Raw genomic sequence first — 18,932 nt, forward strand, 5'->3', positions numbered from 1 at the left:
CTCGGGTTCACATGGTAATGTGACCTCAGTGTAGTGATACTGAGTGAGTTCTTAAGTTCATACAAGCTTTGCACACAAGCCGCCCAGATTTGATGTGCTTCCCTAAATCCTGCCCCCGCTCTCTCAGTCTGTAGATTTTCAGACAGAATCCTAAGGATCTGACTGTGAAGCTCAAAAGCTGAGCTTACCGATGTGAATCAGCAACCATCTGGATAAATGAGGGTCACAACATTTTTCAGGAGACGCAACGTCTTTCTTTATTCAGTCATCAGGTCCAATCAGTGAGTAACTGTCAATAAGTAATAATAAAAGCTATAACTCTATCGACACAAACTCAAAAACCTCTATTAATTACAGTCAATCACAATGTCATTCTCTACTCTTTAATGTAAGCACCCTTGTGAATTTAGAGGTCACAGTTGTTACTCGCAGGCTTCTTTGGAGCAGGGGACAGTGAAATTGATTTGATGGGGTTAATGAGAGGTAGAAGTCAAGAGGGTTGTTTAACCTCAACAGCTCTTTGCCTCGAGGGCACCGAGGTCATCAGATCAACTTCTCCTTGTCATTCCTAAAACAAGGCCAAAAAAAAAATCCAGAGGTGACCGAGCCTTCTCAGTGCTGACAGCCAAACTGTGGAACGAGTTACCCGTCCGTGTCAAACTGGGCCCCACCCTGAACACTTTATTGTCTCGTCTTAAAACGCACTCTTACTCCTTGGCTTTAAACCCAGCATGACAATTGTGTGGACTGTCTGTCTTTTAGTCTGTATAAGGTCCTTTTTTGTGTGTGTTTAGTTATAGTAGTGTAGTCTTAATGCCATACTTACATACATACACACACCGCATTAAGCGTCGGATATCGCGTTGAAAAGTGCATCGTCTTTATATATATATATTCCCTTTTATTTTTATCCTGGCAAGGAAAAGACCAAAAAAAATTAAAAATACATTGCACACAAAGAGTGCATCATCATGAGAGGAACGGTGTGTAGCAAATACAATTAGAGCTGAAACGATTAATCGATTACTAAATTATTCGTCAACTATTTTGATAATCGATTCAAAGCTTTTTTCATGATTAAACAAGATTTCTGATTGTTTAGCTTCTTAAATGTGCATATTGCCTGCTCGACATAAGCAAGAAATCATTAAAACTTAATTATTTTGGTTTGTGGACAAAACAAGACATTTAAGAACATCGTCATTTCCAGGTTTGACAAACACTGATCAACGTTTTTTGACATTTTATGCACCAAACAATTAATTGATTACGAATAAACATTAGTTGCAGCTCTAAATACAATAAATCCATCTCCCCCTGTACTCATTAGGCCAAGTCCACAGGCCCAGTAAAGCTGTGGGTGGGTATTTGTGGAAACTAGGGTATTTAATACTCCTTGTTTTCAAACTGCTGTGTCCACACTGAAGTGTAGAGTGCTGTCAAAACCATGCCAGATCAACAGGTGGGTTATATGACTGTGATTGTAAAGCCTCGTTGGCCAATCAGAGGAGCGGTAAACAAAACATCACGACACGTCTCTAAAGGGAAACGGCACAAATTAGAAATAAACTGTGAGTGTATTTCCAGTTAGCTTCGTCCGACACCATTACACAACTCACCTACATGTGAAGGTGTAATGACAAACAGAGAGAGATTGCCAAAAACTCAGTTTTCCCTGCCGACACATACACTTCAAATAAAAAAGGCCACAAAAAAACCTGCATTTAATCAGCATCGTTTTCTAAAGGTACCTGCCTATGTCATGTGAACGTCTACCTCCCATCAACTCTTAAAGTAGAAGAGAAAAAGGACCAGACCCTGAGCCTGAATGGAACTGTGTCAATCACAGAAGGACTGCAGGGCCATGAAAATGACAATAATTATTAGAAACAAGAGATAATCAGCGGGAGCAATTGTGTCAATCATTCCTTTCAGTCTCCGGGGGCTGTAAAAGGTGGCATTTTCCTGATAACACACTTAAAATAAAAAGGGAACAAAAAGGTCAACACCCTTCTCCGACTCTCTCATCTGTCTTTTCTGTTCCTTCTCACACAACAACATTGTAAAAACCTCACAAAGAAAAGACTGACATCAGTAGTTTAAAAGGAAGATGGAAAAGCTTTCAAATCCTGCGTGTGTGTGTGTGTGTGTGCAGGAGGTAACTACTAACTATTATATACAGGGTTCGGACAGCATGTTGTTTTTTCACTAGACGGTGTTAAATACCAAAACTATGAATTTTTTTTTTTTTATATCATTTATACATTTTTCATAGATTCTTAATTCTTATTCTTTGAAATATGCCTTGACTTTAGTGAGGTAAGTACACACAGTCCCAGCCATAATAACAAAATCAGATTAAAAATAATAATGGTACAGAATTGGCATAATTTATTTTGGTGTTTCGGTTTTCGGACAAGTGTTTAGGCCAACAATTTTGATTTCCATGCATCCCTAATACAGACCATTTAAGTCTTTTGTTTTGGATTATTCACTGATGGCATTTATTCTTTTAATATCTGCCTTTATATAAAGATAGGTCTATTTATCTGATGATTAAAAAAACAAAAACATTTTGGCCTTAATGAAAATGTCATGTTTTTATGTTTAATATGCAAGAGTCTCATGTTTTGGGTCTGAAGCGATCCCTCTCTTTCTCTCTTCCTCTCTTTCACGACCTCCTTCCCAGTCTCATCACCACTGTATAGATCACAATAATGTTAGTGGTGACACTGCCTGCCATGGTCATTCATCTGAAACAGAATTACATAAGCCATTTACCACCCAGTCTCCATGATGGATGGCAGGGCCCCCAGCCAAAGCACCCGAGCCTGATCGCACCGCTTTCCTCCGTGACAAATGTCACCAGAAAGACATATGACACCTTCCAATTTCCTACACTTTTAAATGAGAATATGTTTGTGATAGAAGTAAGATGAAGGGAAAAAAAATACACACAGGGCTTTGTCACAGATAGAACTGCCAACAAACTGTGGAGATATGAAATTTATCGTGATTATTATTATTTCATGATTAAACTCGCGTCTTCCCCTAGTGGCCAGGGTTGTTCTTATATAATGATTGATTATTTGCTCAGGGAAGCGTCACACTGTGACAATTTGTGTGAGAGTAACGGTGTATTTTTTTTCATTCAGTGACTCAAAGTGGTTCAAATTGTATAATAGACATCATAGAGTGGGCTGTTTCAGTATGGAATGTTTCTGCATGTCGGGTTAATCAATCCATCACCATACATTATCATCGGGAATGGAAATCTGTCAAGGCTGCGTACAACTACACATGCAAGGCCAAACGTTGCGTCTCTGTCTTTGTTTAAATGCTGGATGGAAGTTCATACCTTCTCTGGGTGATTTTCTGTTATAAATAAAAATGATCTATACGAGAGATCAAGAGCAAACAATTAAACCTTTAACACCTAAGCCTCAAAATGTCCGTCTTGCTTTTTTTTTTTTTTTTTACCAATAAATGTCCTGTGAGCAAGTGCTTTTGATAATTTTTACAGAATAACTTCCAGTATCTGGCAATTATCTACAATGTACTGCATGTTGAAATATTGTATTAACAATTTAAAATGAAGATAAGCACTGTACTTGTACATGAACACCAGTATAAATCATATTTAAAATAACATGTTCGAGTCTTTGAGGCTTCCTGCAACAGTGTGAGTGAAATCAACACAATAACCACGTAATAACCATTTTCTTTAACGTGCAACGATCTCGGCTTTCAGAAACCATTGGAATGTTTCCCATAGCACAAACCGTCGTGTAATTACGGTAATGCAAACATCGGCATCTGTGATACGCTTTGCCTTAAAGGGGTAAACAAAAAGAATTCAATGCAGGTCACTCACATATTCCCAGAGTTTGGGTGTTACACTTGGGTGTAACATCCTTAAGTATACAGTATACAGTACTGTATCTCTGTAAGTTATGTGAAGAAAATATAAAGGACAGATATTTGGCTAAAACATTACCAACAGCTGGTTAAAAAAAAGAGGGCGCCCCTACACAGGGTCAAATTGAGGAATAATTGATACAATTGAAATTATTCAACACAATAACAGCGACAAAGGCCACAGGAAAGATAACAGATTGAGTAGAATAAAATAATAATATGGACAGAATGTTTGTTTTTCGACCAGTGGTCATGTTTAACTTTTGTTTTGGACAACAACAAAAAATGTGAAATTAAACAGACGTGATGATGCTGTGGGAGGCAGATTATGTTTCAATTGTCAGTGCAGACACAGGTCCTCCACAATTACAAAAAAGTGATGCTTACAGGCGGTCAGAGAGAACCGGTCAGAAAATGTGGCCCGGGGGGATTTTGTAGATGAGAGAAAAGTTTTAATTACATTTGTGGAATTAAATGAACTCCTTTCGTATCCTGAGGATATCAGTGTCTCAACACACATTCTGATTTTTTTTTTTCATTCCATAAACTCAGACATGGCGTGGAATACTAAATAAGTCCAATTTTGCAAGAAAAACAAAGTTTATATGGTGATTTTGCAATGGTCTGACAATGGTCATTCAAGCAGTACTTCCTTCTTTCTTCTTTTTTTTTAATACATTTTGGAAAACGTACAATCTCTGCAACATAAATAACAGAGTAGGAGTAGTGCTTATATGCAAAGAATATCAGGTTTGCTTGAAAATGAGGGTGAAGCCTTTGTGAATGCACACACTGCACTTTGCACACATGAAGGCATGTTGGCAAACTGCTGAACAGGCATGACTGAGACAAAAATAACCTTACTTCCTCATCAGCGTGATGCTTTGTACCTGCTTGAAAATGGAGCCCAGAGTTTATGTGTTTATAACAGAGAGAAAATGTGCATTTATGTGCCACAATGGGGACAGGGATTTAACATATTAGCATATACGGCAGCAGACAGAATTCTAGACCCATCTGACAAATGATTTATAGATACAATTTAAGCCGGCCGACGTTGCACTTTATTCAACTTGACATGGCCGTGTGTGTGTGCATATGCTCTAATGTGCCACGTGTTTATGAATGCACATAATGTTAAAAGTAAGGGTGTGTGTGTGTGATGTAATGTGAGCCACCAGGGTCAGCTGGAAGAAGAAGAGGTGAGATCACACTTAACTGATCACTGCACATCTTCACTCAATTTTTTAACAGAAAATGTCATTTTTGGTTTATGTGCAGAGCTCAGATGGCTCTGATTCATCCTCATTTTACCACTCACTCATTATCCCCCACTTTATCCTCCACATTAGGAGGGGAGGGGGGATTCTGGAGCCAATCCCAGCTAACATAAGGTGAATGGCACACACTAAGAAACCAAAGTACGAAACTGTACCTAAAAAGGTACAAATGCTTTGTCGCTCCAGTTGCACCGTATCAGGGTACAAGCACTGTACCTTTAAAATTTGTACTTGCTTGTTTGTACCTCTAAAGAAACATTTATGCACCCCTAGTGACAAAAATGTACCTGTACACACTGAGAAAGGTACAGAACTGAAGCGACAGCAAAAGGTACAGTCGGTACGCGACTGTACCAGGTTCCTAGCAAGCTGAGTCGATAGTAAAATGTGACATCCAGTCCAGTCACTGGAAGAGTCATGAGGGCAATGTCCGACACAAGAATCAAACCCAACAATGTCGAACTGTAGATCAGTTAGAAAAAGACTTAAAAATGCAGAAAACTTGTGCTAATCTCCAACAATGCAGATGCAAATGAAGATCAATTTAATAAAAAAAATGTTTTAAGCATAGATAATCTCAGACTCAACAAGGACCACACTGAATGAGCAGAGCAGGGATTCAAAGCCACGACAGGTGTTTTTCCTAAACATTTGTCAGCTGTTACAATTTAAAGCTCAAAAACAAGCTGCTGGGAGTAAAAACAGACATGACCTGAGCTTCTGCAGTGAGTGATAGAGACGCTGCTGTGTCAGGATGATAAAGGAATAGGGGGAAACATTTAATGTGCTTCTAGATCTAATGTATGTGTCTACATGTTCATATACTGTATGTATGTCTGCATTGTGTGTATTCAATTCCACAATGGTTTGAATGTGGCAGATATTTGTTTATATTAAAAAAACATATGAGTAAATAATAAATCTGAGCATTTTCTGATTTAGTTTCCCATTATAACTTGTGCCACTTCCATTAAACAAAAAAACAAAGAGCATGGTTTCAGCTCTCAGTTTTACTTAACATAATCATCAGTCATATAAGATAAAGCGCTGTCCCTCATGCCCTTTTAACAGTTTGAACAGTGGTTTAATTTCGCTGTGCCACTGCTGCAGTGCTCTTGGCTTTTAGTCACAGGTTAGAGCATTAATCAGCAGAGCAGCTAATAGCCTGAGCTGTACTATAGCAATGCAGCTTGAGAAAACCGAGTGCATTTCATCTTGCCTTATGTCGACTGGTTTCAGGCTGTTTTTCTGACTGCATCACGACATACAAACCCATGGACTCGGTTGTGGTTGCTGGTTTTTGAAAACAGGGGAATCTCATTTCAGGCCCATTTATTTATACACAAATTCTGTAAATGAACAATTACAACAAGGAAACGTGACAATTATGAAAAACTGAAATGCTATAATAGTGTTTTTATTTACAGTGTATGTACAAATGAAAGTGGTCAATATTGGCAAGCGAAAACACACAGACCAGCTATTTGTCGACAGACTTCCCTCGCAAATCCACACAGGACCGAGGCAGAAAAGGCTCAATGAAAAACTGATTCCGCCTTTCGGACAGTTCCTCCAATCATTATGCAGAAGCCCAGCGTCTATGCCTGCCCACTGCTCCCAGAGAAGCTGAGCTTGTTGTCTAAGAGTTGACCCTTAGATATTACAGTATATATATCTGTATGCAACTTATTACTTTAGTCGCTTATAAATATTAACCTGATTTTATGGAAGCAAGTGTACGTTGTTTCTTAAGGGTAAGAGTAAAATATGAAACCATAATGAATACAGCAGAAGTAAAACAATAAATAAAAAAACCCTGCAGACTTGACTTGTTAAGTTGTTATTATTTAGAACGTTTCACTTGACTGTGGGCTCACATTAAGTTGGGAGAAAAAAGAACATGTCGTCATGTTCCGGCAGTTGCTTTAGCATCAGGTGGTCAAGTCTTTATTTGAAAGTACAGTGTGTGAAGGTTTTGACAGACCTTGGCAAAGAGTCGAGGAAAAGACCTCACACACACAAGGGGGTTTGAGAGCATTGGAAACAGTTTTTTTTTGTTTACTTGACACTCACACAGATTGTGCCTCTTCCTACAGACTCCTATAGGCAAGGACATCAACGGTTATTTGGATTCTGATGTTAACAATAAATACTGACAACAAGATTTATTTATTATACCCGACTTCAAAATACATCAATACATTATTCTGTGCATCCTTTGTTTTAATATCTTCTTCCTTTACTTTGTACTTGTTTTATGTGCAGAATGTCCTGATTATGATATTTACGTGTTTGTTTCTTATTAAATTTCTTATTCATTTATTTTGAGAGATCATCATTGTCCAATGTGATGAAGGGAAACTATTTTAACGTGTCATATTTCAGTCATATGACATTTTCAGACTAACAGCTCAATCAGCACCTGCTCTATTAAGCTGATGTTTTAATGAACTGTGCCAGCACTGAAATCAATCTTTGCTATTAGACACCTGTAAAGTAACAAATTAGATACAGGAATCAGTCTTTCTAGCTCGAGTGTAGATAAAAAAAGAAATAATAAAAAAAGAAATTGGCAGCCACTGTGTCTTCCTACCACTACAGACAAGTGTGCCTGTGTGCATGTAACCGTGTGCATGCCTGTAAGAATGGATCTGCCCTTTGGGCTCAGCTCAGCCAGTTGAGTGGACAGTGTCCAAGATGATGAATTGAAAGTTCAGAAAAAATATCTGTTCGAATTTGAAAGGCATGGAAGGAGAAAATTGGCAACGTTGTCTAAGGCAGAATCCTTCACACCCTCCATTTATCATCTGGAGATAAAAGGTTAGATGGGTAGCCACAACTTGCCTTTGTGTGTGTGTGTGTGGTGCTGGTCAAAGGCAGCATAGATGGATGTTTTCTCTTTTATTATTAATCACTTCAGTTTATTTTAGGGTGAATTGAATGCAGAGGGGATCAGTGCACATTTGCTTGTTTGTGTACCGCACTGTTTGTGCATATAAATCCAAAGCATGGCTGTGTTGATCTGCATTGACAACTGAACACTATGTTGATACTGTTCACAGCAGGGGGAGCGGCATTAGCGCCGTTTCCTCCTCATTTATCAGTCACCTCGGAGTTCATTTTGGGAGCGTTCGTGTTCCGTTGGCTCCGAGCGCGCGTGTTTACATGTACATTTGAAACCTGTGCTTCCTGTTGTGCGGAGAGGGTTTTTAAATTCTCGCCGAGTACAAGTGTAATTTGTTGGGAACACGATGTGTGTGTACTTTTTGTGTGTTATAGAGGCCCGTGTTTGTGCGTCGATCCACACAATATGAGTGTGCAGCGTTTCTGTCGTGCTTCGTAAACATTCCAGCGACACAGTCTCACAGCAGGTGGTTCATTACACGGCTTGTAATTAGGCTGACTTGACTTTCTTCTGCTCCTGATTACAGATACATATTGGTTTCAGTGGAGCATGGAAACAACATTTTTTTTTTAATTATTTTATTTCTACAAATTATTTGTTGCCTTAGTGTTTGTGTGATGTGCTTATAAATCAAGATAGAAATTATAACGGGAGAGCCATGTCTAGTTCTCCAGTATGTTCTGGTGTCAAATAATGCAACAGGATTCAATAATATAAATTACTGAATACATTAAAATCAACGAAAAAATGTGTGGTTAAACCTTCTGTCATTACCGACAGGATTTGGCATGCGACCCTCATGTGGAGGGTGTGGATGCGTTTATGTTTCTTAGCAGGGAACCAGGTAAGATTTTATATAATTTAAAAGCTAAACATTTCCTCTTGACACTTTCACCAATAACCAAAACTAATTGAACTCGTCAACTCAAATTGACTTTTTCCCCAAAATCAGTTAATATTTGCTTTTGCTCTGCTTTGATATTTCCATACGACGGGTCCGAGGGGAATAGAGGACGGTGATCAGCTAACCAGTTCCTCCTCTGGCAAGTAGAGTCATGAGGTGACTCACTAAGTTCCACCTGACCTAGATACAGCAGTAGGTGCATGAACAGTCGTCACTGAGGTGGTGAAGTAAGTCGAAGTGTGTTTTTTAAAAAGAAACAAAAAAAAACAAGGTGACAGAATTTGAGGATTTTATTTTGGCATCAAATAGCTGTTGAGTAACCTATAAAGATAATGTCACATGATGATGCCAAATAACATAATGTGCTATAGATCAGTCACTCCCACAAACTGGGTCGCAGAAGATATTTTTAGGGTCACCGAATACATTTGCTGAAATTTCTCCTGCCTAACTTTATGCATACCTTTTAAATAACATGCATAAAATGCAATTACGGAAATGTATCTCTCAGAAATGTCTGGTTTACTTGTTCAAAATAATATTGGGTGTTACAGAGATAGCATTAAAATAGTCAGATACTAGCAATTTATAGTGTGAACTGGGTCACAATAATTGTGGGTTAGGGTTAGGAAAAGTTTAAGGGATCACCTCCCTACATAACGCATTTATATCCAATTTAGAATTAAAGATGTAGTTACAGTTAGGATCAGATTTCCCTGATGCCTCGATTTGAATCAAACAGGATTAAAGAGGGAGAGAGTTTTTCTACAAGTAGAACACGGTGTTGGAGCCTTTTTCCAGTTGTTCAAATGACTAGAGGTTCAGCACCTTGGACAGCGACAGCAGTCATTAGTGCTCCAGGTCGGGTACAGCTGGTGGCCTGAGAGTGGAGTCGTAAGAACAGATGTAAAATGAATCTGGCACTGCCCTATAGCCCACATGCTGTTACAGTTTCCTGACTCTTAAGACGTCTATGAATTACAGTACGACTGCGCCACCTGCTTTTGTCCTTTAATGAACTCTCACTTGGACCGGATAACTCATCTGCCTCCTAAACGCTCTAAACACATTACGGTGGTGCTCTTATTAGTTTCTTCAACACATGTCCAGTCTGATGAGCTATTTTCTTTGTAATCCATCCAGCCCCATCACCCTCAAGGTAGCGTGTCCATTTTTTTCCCTGACCCACATCTCACCGAAGCACACAATAACCTGGCTGAGGTGTGCGTGGGCAGTTAAAGCACGTGAAGACTGTGGGTTAGACTGAAATCAATATCAAATGCTTGGAACTCCTCCAAACTCTGTTTCAATTGTGGTCAGCAGCACACGTTTCTCTGAAGAGCATGTGTGTGGTGAGTAAGAATGTAAGAGAGGTGCTAAATAGGAATTTTGTTGTTTACTGGGATGAGGAAATAATGGCTTGCGTTTGATTGTACCGGTCTCGTAACAGCTGCCCTAAACAAAAACAGTTATGGGTCAATTCTGCATCAATCACTCCGACTAGAGAAATAAAGCAACTTGGTGTTCCATCCATTGTCGACCGCTTATCTGAGATCAGGTTGCAGACTACCACCCTGGTCTGCCACTCCTTTGGCACGTATCCGTCTTCCATGCGCTGGTGAAGAGGTGTGTCCGCCAAGACAGTCCCTCAACACCCGTATTGCATTGTATTTGGCTCCAATTTGCTCATACACTCTTGATATTCACAGCATTAGGCATAAAAAGCACTTGCCGGTTATGTACTTGCTGCATTTTGCTTAAACCATGGCCCCTAATGATTTTGTTTTCTCTTACCGGGTCGATGGAGCCAGAAAAAGCAGATATACTGTGGCTCAGAAAGACAGACGGAGAGGAAACGGGAGACGGGGAGAGAAAATGAGATTGAGAGAGAAAAAGGAATAGAAAGAGAGACGAGAATGAGTCAGACGTGTTGTTGTCAGGAATTCCATAACCATTCAATCCACAAGTTGAGATATTCTGGGAACTGTATCACACATAGTCATCGGCACCATCCATATAACAGCACAAAGGAGGGATCCATGATTCTGCCAAAAAGCTGTATCTAAGCAACACTAATTAAGCCATTGTTTTGTAGTCATTTGTCAACATTGTTGTCACCTCAGATCGACAATATTTTTTAAAAAAGAAAGAAAAAAAGGAAATGGGATCTGGAAATGCTCCACGTCCACAAATAATTATCAAATCAATGTCAGGAGGAAATCTACACGCAGGGCCTTAATTGTGATCATTGTTATCACAGAGCAGGTTAGATATTAACGAGTGAACACAAGAAGAAAAAAAAAAACTTTAAAAGATGCTAAATTTATGAACTCTGACACAACATTTTCAGTTCTAAACTATAAATTAAAATGTGTTTTTATTGACATTTCTCCACCATTAGCATCATTGATTTCCATGCTTGGATCTCGTTATACTTAGCCATGTTTTCTCTGTACCTGCACTGCATTAGTCTTGATCTTCAACGCACAGTGGGTGGGTGTGTTTGAGGGCTTGTTTTTGGATGCTAATGATCAAAAATGTCTCAATTAGCATGTATAAACCACAGCTTTATTTTCTGTTCAAGTAGAGCTGGGGCAGTTATCTAACAAAAATGTATATTGCAATATAATTTTCTAAATTTTCCTCAATATCTAACAGGGTTGTGAACATTCGATTAATGCGCTTATAGTTATTGCTAAAGTCAATATATATTTTATTTATTGCTCAAAAAGGTGGAAAGTGATGGTGACCAGTCTGGTCAGCTCCCTAGGGAAATCTAAACGTGAGACCCCCTCTGCGAAAGAGCAGGCGGAGCTATTCTGCACTAAGGAATTGGGTGGTTTATTTCTTATTTTGGGGAAGACAATATTTGCTACACAGTTGGAGAATTATGTCTGTGAAATGACTGTTAACTGCTTCATACATTCATAAATGGTCTAAAATTACTGTATCGGACATTGGTATGGGTACATACTCAAACTTGTGATATCGTCCTCTCCAGTATACAGTAGACCACACTACACTATCATTTACTTAAACCTATGAATGTATACGGGAAAGCTGCTGAAAGAGATTTTGAAATTTTTGGTGCACCTAAATGAAAAAAAGTTAAGCACACAAGTGCAATCATTGCAAAATGTTAGCCTGGAAAACTGCACATTGTCCAGTCCTAGCTTAAAGTGATCTGACCCCAAAGAGAGAGTGTTTTTTTTTAGTATTGTATTCACAGCCAAGCTTAAAGTTTCCAAGGCTGCAATTTTCAGACCTGTATAGGTGTTTGCCATGGTTTGCCTCTCTCTCCTTTCTCTCCTTTTTTGTTCTCTCTCCCTTGGTCTTGTAAATGTGCACACCTACACAAACACACTCACACACAGCGAGAGAGAGAGAGGGAGAGAGCGAGAGAGAGAGAGAGAGAGAGAGAGAGAAGGAAACACCTCTGGATGTGAATAACCTTCTCTCTGAAGGTGAGGACATGCAAATTTAACCCCCAAATTTAATGAGAGGGAAAGGCATTGAGGCAAGACAGATAGTTACTTCAGACACGCAAATGTTGACACACACACACACACATGTGCAGACACACACTTAGAGAAGGATAGTAAGAGTCGCTTAAATGTGCCTTTCAGCTTATAAAGCTAACAAACACGAAAGGCCATGACTGGATGGAATACTAAACGCACTGCGAAATCGAGGTGCGGAAAAACATGCGGTTCACACGGAGCACACAGGACTAATATCACTTAAGTTATCAAGACTTGTAGCACAATATGAAATCCATAGATCAGCGCAGCCTGTTAAGCTGTCATAGGCACAGCATCAGTTATAACAGTGCAGCAGACATGACAGACATCATAAAGCTGTCTGCTAGTTTGACTTGGTCGTAAAAGGCGCCAACCACTTTAGCTTGGCTGCTTTCATAAGTAACATACTGTATGTCAGCAGAGCTGTGGCACAAAGGACACGGGCGGGTAAATGACCGACATTGCAGCGTAACGCCGGGAATTCTACACAAGTTAATCTTGGAAATGATTCAGTTTCAACGCATAGAAGGTTACGCACTCTGTTTAAAACTATAAACACATGTCCCTGCATTATCTTTGTAAGTGTGTTATAAATAAACACGCTCCGCAAAACGGGCTGCCTATCCTCCTTAAAAATAAATTGTTTTCACTTTATCTGCTGCCTCCAAGGACTGTCACGGAGACCACTAAAACAAATCACTGATCATCATACCAGATACCACATTGTTGTCAGGTTTTAATTCAATTCCCCTCCCGCTGAAACGATTCAACAGATGTCCCTTTGCAGGTGCGACACGCTCACACACCGCAGCGAGCGACAATGAGAAAGGATGTTCTTCACAAATGTTTGTTGAATGAATGGGAATTAGAAACGAACTGTGTTTTTCCAGGCTGAATGTAAACAGGAGATTCTGTACAACACAGTAGACAGACGGTGGATAATTAGTGCTTTATATCTCTATTATAAACCTCAGACAACTTTAACAAATTAGTTTACAGTTACTATCATTGCAAAACTAAGCTTTAATTAAGAGCAGAATGTAAGGTCCTAAATGAGGCCATTCAGAATGGAGGATTCTATCCATTCATTAATTTATTAGCTTTGCACTTTTGAAGTTTGCGGGGAGCTGCAGACGTTCGCTGTCAAAGTCGCACCTAATAAAATTTAGATTTGACAATTACCTTAACCTGCAGGTCACTGGATTGTGAGAGGAAAGCTGAGGCCTAACCTTTGTAGCACCGTGCTGCTGAACACTGTACTCATTATTGTCCCACAAATTGCACTCTGTTATAAGAGTTAAGGTCACGCTGTATAAACTCCATGTTTTTGAACAAAGCATTTGTGTATCATTATTAAATATCATAAACACACACACACAGACACATATATATGTTAATAGTTGCTATTAACATCATTATTTCATGATGATCGACTCTTAAACGATCATTACATCACTTGCTCCTGCCTCCTGTTAGCGCGCAGTGGTTTGCAGTTCACAACAATCGCTGGTTACTGGGTTCCAGCTGTTGCTAAAACACTGTCTAAAGGCTGCAGAGTTATGGTCTATCTGCTCACCATTAAAAGAGATACCCATATGCTTGCTCCAGATGCCCAGTGTCGCTACTTCACACTCATTATGTGCTCTCCGTTTATGAGCTGGCAGAGTGGAAACCGTATCTCATTCTGAGTTGCTGGTAACAGGCAGCTGCTAACATTTGGATATCAGCTGTCCATTTAGTTTAAGTATATGCTTGACTCATTAAAACACTTCTGAATGTTTTATTGCTGGTGATCACATGCACAGACCTGCTAAACTAATGAAATCATATATAGTATAGTGGGCTTTGATGTGAACAGAATCTTAAACCTGATAGAGATCATTACATCTTGATAATACATAGTGTTTCTCGTCTTCTCCCATCTTAATGATTTGTTTTTTATTAATTTTCTTCTTTTTTTGCACCATATGGTGTGCCGTGGGCAACAACATCTTGAATGTAAAGTTTGGTGTTTGTGTTGAGGTTCTCATCCCTCCATGTTGCCTGACATAACACTTATGTGGGTGGTAAAAGATTTTTTAGTTATGTATGAGTCTGTTGTGAGGAACATTCTGCAGCAAAGCACAGTTTTCTGGGCCCATGTCAAACTTTTTACACCTAAATCACATCCATTTGACCAAAAATGTCTCATCTGTCTTCTGTTCAGAATTACCATTTCCTAAATTACTTAATAAGTCATTGAGATTAAGAACCTATTTTCAAGGAAGTCCTGGCCAAGAAATGCAGCAGCAAATATGAAAATCTCAACAGTTATACATTTAAAACACAAACAGAAAACATGTAAAATGAATCCAGATTAAATTTACAAGCACATTATGAAAAACAAGTGCATGTTGTGTCAAGAAAACTCTCAGTTTGGATTTGATAGAATATTATTCCATGCAAAAAGTACAGATTTTCAACCTGCAGCCAAGCTATGTGTGGATTGTGTTTCTACCGTTTTATCACGGCTTGTGCTGGTGTCAATCCCAGCTGACACAGGGAGATAGGCCGGGTACACCCTGGACAAGTGGCCAGTCTGTCACAGGGCAACATAGAGACAAACAACCGTCGACTCTCACACTCACACCTACGGTCAATTAAGAGCATCTAATTTGCAATTGCCCCAAATCTGCATGTTTTTGGACTGCGGGAGGAAACCGGAGAACAAGCACGCTCCATGTGACTTGTAGCAAAACAACATAACGAAAACATATAATATGAAATCACAAGTTTATATTTTGTCAGACAATAATTATAGATATACAATATATTGCAAAATGCTAATCACATATCTGTTGAGCCTTTCATGAACATTTCCTGATACTGTCCCTGTGATAAAGTAAAAAAAAAGCCACTTCTTCCCTAATTTCAAAATATGTTAAAGCTGTAGTCCATAGCTTTTATCATCAGTTACATACAAGCCATTTCCAAATAAGTCCACACAGTGCTCATTAAGCCTATCATCTCCGTGAAAATCGTTCTGCTCACCTAAGAATAGTAGTAGTTTTAAATCATGTTCGCCCAGTGACTTTCCCACGCTTCACACAGGAAGTGATACTTTTATTTCACGACTGAGGCAAAGAGGACGCACAGCATAGTGTTAATAAAGCAAGACAACTGGTATGGCTGAAAATGGCATGAAAACTTTCTTCTTAAGGGATTCTAATGCCGCAAAAACCAGGTAGTTTGACAGGATCAACACAACAGCAACTGGGAGACGGAGAAGTGAAGGTGGTGCCAAATCACCCAGACATACAGTACACTGTGTAAAGGCACCAGCAGTGGATTTGAAACTTCTCATAGGGAGAAACAGAAGTTATGCACTGGAGCTTTAATAATAATTGGGTGGACTTGTGAGTTAGTGCATAATATGGTTCAATAAGGAATGTGAAAACATAATCAGTACCAATTATAAAGGGTGAAAATCGTCCTTATTTACTTAAGATGAACAGCTTGTTGGTTGGTGTAATTAGCGTTCTTATCTGCTGTTGAAGAGTGACAGGGACACAATTTAATAAGAGAGGCTGGCACACACACACACACACACACACACACACACATATATACAAGTACTAGTATTGTCACCTGAAGGACTCATGCAACATAATGACATTCCCCCAGATAATTAAAAAAGCAGTGGCCTCAATGATTGAATGGAACGACTGCATAATGAAAAAAAAAAAACAATGTGTTCTTTCTCTGCCGACAGACAAACCCACTTGTTCCAAGTTCAACCGAGAAAGAGCTGACATTTTCATCTACTTAGTCAAACACTGATCTAGTGTGGGGGGGGAACCTTGGCATGTTTGGACTATGAGTGTCTTTAATAAGCACTCCAAATATAAAACCTGGAAGACGTGGCGCACTTTAAATACCATTGAACACACCACTCATTTGTGGAGGTGTGACTCATCGCGCTGCCAGCTTACACAGCCCTGTAATTTTATGTATGTCTCAAACAGAACTAATCAGCTCGCTAACTAATTAAACTTTGATGCTTGTCAGAAACAACAAAAGCCCTATGTCTTTCAATAAAGTGATGGCATTTCTGCATGAATACTTTATCTCCTTCAGCTTCAAATGTTGCACTATTTCCTCCACCGTTTGGTTTGTTTATTCATTAGAACTCCTCTTATCGTATATAGAAAATCCTCCTACTGCTTGCTAAAGATCATCAATACCGTCCACTGCCTTTAAAGAACACGTGGCAGATAACATTAACATGCTCTGTTTGAAAATTAAACTCTGTGGGAAGGAAGCTGATAACTCTGGCTGTGAGAGAAATTAAAGGCCAGGAAAGGCACAGCAATGCAACATGACTGGTGTGCAGAGGCACACAACCACGAGGCAGCACTTCTAGTTTATTTTATGCTCTGTCTGCTCCTTATCATTTCCTTTCAGTCTCTTCTTTTGTCTATTTAAACTTCCCTCCGTTTTTTTCCACACTGCATCTTGTTTTCCTTTGCCTTTGAAATTTGTGCTTGAAAGTGTGATAGTAAGCCGTCTGTCTGGGCATGTACAACGTCCCTGAGAGCTACCGCTAATGTATATGTGTGTGTGTGTGTGTGTGTGTCATTCAGTTTTCTCAGACTGTGAAGGCAACCCACAGAGCAGGAGGCAGGGATAAGGCACTACACCCCCCGCTGGTAAGAGCGAGAGTGAGCAGGGCAGATAATGCCCTCTTATCTCCCCCACCTTCTTCCCTCAAACCCGCCTCCCTCTCCCAACACACTGAGTCCTTATCCGCCCTTAAACAGAACTTTCCTTGATCGTCTTTTTGTTTTTTTTTTGTAAATAAGAGTGTTCTGTAATTGTTGCACCATTTCAAGAAACATCTTCATCCACACACACAAACACAAACACTCAGAGCTCTGCAACACTGCTACACAAATTCACCAAAACAGAAGTAGGCGTTGAGTGTGTACATAAAGCATACATTATCAAGTATATTTGTAATGCAGGGGTGCCCAACCTTTTTTAAATCAAGATCTACTTTAAAAGTTTCTAGTCTGTCGAGAGCAACTGGTTCACATAGTCACCACAATTTAAAGCTAGATTTTTGTAGTCAGGGCAGTAGGAGCTGGTTGCAAAGGTCTCTGGCAGGCCACAAGGATGCTTCCCCTAAAATGCCATAAAATAGTCAAATATGTACAGTTGTAGTTACTTTACATAACTAGTTTGTTCAGAATCAGCCGTTTACCACAGGTTGTCTGAAGCGTTTTCCTTGCCGCATCAGCACGGTGTATTTAAAACCCAACACAATCACTGCAGTCACAATCACTGCAGAAATGTGTAATAACTGGCCTTGCAAAAGAACATCACTGTACATTATATGCATTATCTGTCTATCAACAATGCACCTGAGTGCAGATCAATTCATTCCTGTAAAGGAGGTATAAACATGCATATATTCTTCAGCTTTGTGTTCTATTGTCCTGTCAAAACAAATTAAGCTAACCTGTAGTGGGTTACATGTCCCTACCACACTGACTGCAAGTGGCACGTTTATGTGCGATTCACCACTGTACCAGCTCAGTGTTCCATTAAGTAACTGACCGGTAAATATTTTTTAACTTTGAGCTCGTTCCACAGATTTATGTTCCGTGTGCAGTCGTTTGTCAGTTGTCACATTTCCTCACTGTGAAACTGCTGTTTAACTGAGAAATACTGAAGCTCCCAAAAAATTGGTCACGTCTATTAATTGTATTTTAATCCATGCTTGTTCTTTAACCCCATGTTTAATTATTGGTACCATGACCATTACCATGATGGTCAAGCTCAATTCAACTCATTCAAACTCGAACAAAGCCAAAATTATTGGTTCTACGTTAGTGTGACAGACATTTATCAAAGGTGATTTCCCATGTTAAATCTTTGTTTGTACTGTTATTATAACTATCAAGCCCATACTATATTCTGGAGACTCTAATATACATGACCTTTTTATAGTCATATTGTTAAGATCTTTCTATATTGTACTTTCTTGGATCTTTATCTGTACCGTCTTCACTGCTGTGACACTGTCACTGTGGGACTAATAAAGGATTATCTTATCACTCAAAAACGGAGGCATATAAGAAATGCGAAATTAAATATACTGTAGATACTCAAGGGTTTCTTCACTTCCTGTTTTTAAAGCTCGTCTTAAGACACATTTCTTCTCCTTTGACGCAGTGCAAGCTGCTAGCGGTCTCCGTTTTATTCATTTATTTTTTACCTGTGTTTTATGTTATTTTAAGGTTATTGTAGAGCACTTTGGGCAACTGTGTTGTTGCTCTAAATGTGCTCCATAAATAAAGTGGTTTGAATTGGAAGGGTTGAACAGAAACATTAAAACCACTCTATAGTTTACCTTTTCTACA

This window comes from Microchirus variegatus, assembly GCF_963457635.1.
Source record: "Microchirus variegatus genome assembly, chromosome: 18".
In the NCBI taxonomy this organism is placed as follows: domain Eukaryota; kingdom Metazoa; phylum Chordata; class Actinopteri; order Pleuronectiformes; family Soleidae; genus Microchirus; species Microchirus variegatus.